Source organism: Lathyrus oleraceus, chromosome 5 (assembly GCF_024323335.1).
Source record: "Lathyrus oleraceus cultivar Zhongwan6 chromosome 5, CAAS_Psat_ZW6_1.0, whole genome shotgun sequence".
Taxonomy (NCBI): domain Eukaryota; kingdom Viridiplantae; phylum Streptophyta; class Magnoliopsida; order Fabales; family Fabaceae; genus Lathyrus; species Lathyrus oleraceus.
In genome coordinates, this window is record NC_066583.1 from 404,327,993 (window position 1) to 404,330,988 (window position 2,996).

A 2,996-nucleotide genomic window follows, 5' to 3' on the forward strand; every position below is an offset into this window, starting at 1 on the left:
AAGTCATGATGCTCTGACTCAGGGAAAGCAATCTCACTCTGATTTCGCTCATCTTGTCCTAAAAACTCTAGAAGAGCTGCAGAAGAAGCAACAGATAGTGATAGCAAGACTGGATCAACAGGACGCCGTCAATAACAACATTCAGAACCTACTGAGTCAGTTGCTCCAAAGGATGCCTCCGCCTCCTGACCCTTAGGCACTTAGGCTTTTCTTGTTGCTTTCTTTATTTTTTTGCTATGTATTATGTGTTCTCTCTATTTTAAATTGCTGCTTATCTGTACCTCCTTTTCTCATATATGAAACTATTTCTTTTGACTACTCTTTATGTGCTACATCTTTTTGAGTCTGACAAAAAGGGGGAGAATAAAAACAGCTATGACGAAAATATATCTAAGCCTTTTGCTGCACTGCGTACATGAATCTCTTATGAAAATTCTAAGCTATGCAGGATAACATCTAAGGTAAAAACTAGCTACTACATAAGGAAAATCTGGTAAGAACTTCTGAAAAACCTATTATGATCTATCTCAAGGGGAGTCGTCACTCATCTAACTCTAAGATATTTTTTTAATCCTTGCTGATAGTATCATTGTTTCATCATCACTTTGAAGTTTTGTCATCATCAAAAAGGGGGAGATTGTAAGAACAAAATTCAGTGTCTACAATTCATCTCTAGATTTGATGATAACAAAGGATGAAACAAATTGGTATCCTAACATAATTTATCTAAGTGTTGCAGGACTCTAATCAAAAAGAGGTCAGATAGACATATATCAGATACACACACAAGTTCAGAAGGACCACTTAAAAGGTACTCAAGCAGAAGTTCTGACTTTGAACAAAGGAAGCGTACAAAGCTTAATGAAGAAAGAGATATCAGATGCTCTGAAGCAGAAGGGCGCACTCTAGGATCTAAAGCTTTTACACTCTTATGTAATCAATCAGGAAGACATCAAGAACCTCTAAAGTCAACCATCTATCAGCAACTATCTGAAGATGCACATGCTGAAGAGAAACTCTGATTTCTGAACATTCTAATTCAGAAATGATCAATAAAGACTTAGCTATGAAGTCTTCCACTTATGACAAGAATCTAATTTTGGAAGAAAGTTAAAGCGCCCCAAACTACTATGAAAAGAACACAGAGATTAATGACATTAATCATACATCATTGTCAAGATCCTTTCATCAAACGGTCTCTTCATCAAACCCCTATATATAGGATGGATCATCTTCACAAAGATCAACGAAACACACGAGAATACTGAAACTAATCTCATATCTCTTACTCATTCTCCTTTCACACGAGTTGTTGCTCTAAAGTGTGAACATTTCCTTTGTTCTTATATTGTGTAATTTCTGCTTACTTAGAAGCACTAAGCACTACTGTAATTTTCCTTAATTGCTGAATATTCCTCAAGTGACTTGTGAAGTCTGTAAACTTGAGAGGGCTAAGAGATCTTTATCCTCTTAGATGCTCATTGTCACACCCCAATTTTGACCCTGAATCACCAATTTAACACATTTATCATAGTCGTTACATCTTTGTGTATCATAACATCCGTTCCATACCGCATAGTGCCTAAAATATTAGTCAAAATAAATTTTCAGATCTACAGGAAAACTGGTTGAATCAATTGTCAAATGTGTGCCAAAACAGCGGGCGAAAAATTTCAAAATCAAGCTTACAAACATCAGTTTTATTAATCTACATTTCACGTAATTTAACCTGGTATGCTCGATTTATTTTTCGGTCACATTTTGATTCGTCTGAGCGTTTTAATCGGCGTTTTTCATTTCAAAATTGGACAAAAACATGTATGTTTCTGAGTCATTTATTTCGCATTAATCATTGTAGTGCATTCATTTTAATTTTTCTAGCACTTTTGCGTCCAATTTTTATTCATTTTGAAACCTTTTATTTTTATTTCTTTGTTAAAATGTTCGAAATAAATAAATAAAATTTTCTCTATTTTTGTTTCGAATTAATTTAAATTATTTGAATTAGTGTAATCTTATTTGATTTAATTTACTTCTAACTTATTTTTACACTAATAAACTCATTAAGGGTATTTTGGTATTATTTAAATTATAAGAAACCTAACATATCCATATATATATATATATATATATATATATATATATATATATATATATATATATATATATATATATATATATATATATATATATATATATATATATATTTGGTTTGCTGAAAATTAAAGGGGGATTGTCCATAAAGAAGCATCCATGTGGCGCAGTGGTGCATTTTTTTTCTCTACTTTTTTCGTTTTAATTTGGGATCCATAAAGAAAAAGGGTGAACATAGAAAACCTGCTATTTTTTTCTATTTTTTTGAATCTTCACTATTCAATGTTACTTTGTCTCTCACAAACAGAAAGGAAGTGTTACTTCTTTTTTTTCATTTTTTTAACCTCCTTCTTTCATGTTCCAAATGACCTCCACTAAACCTCTTTAAACACACCCCTCCATAGCTTAATCCATATTTTATTTTTAGGTATTAACATACTAATTTTTATATCTTTTTAAATATTTTTTCACCATTAAACATCTCATTTCATCGGTAGAAATTGAGTTACAGTCAATTTGGACTCTCATGTTTCATTATGATAATCTCTTACTACATACATATATGAAAATGTGAAATGTGATTAGCATATATGTGAGGTTTATCTATACCATATATTACATTGGCTTGTTTTGGATTAACATATATTAACTATTATATGATATGTGGTCCACATGGATGGGTGACATGGAAGAGAAACTCTTTTTTTTTTTTCATTTGAGAAAAGAAAATGTGTTTTCTTTAGAAAAGATAGTGAGGGTACATTAATATATTTCAATTTATTTATATGTTTATTATGTCATATTTTCTTTAGAATTACTGACTATAAAATTGTTCTGTAGTTTTCTGATGATTTTGCAATTTTGCTCTTTCATTATGATATAACTTTTTTCTGTCATTATTG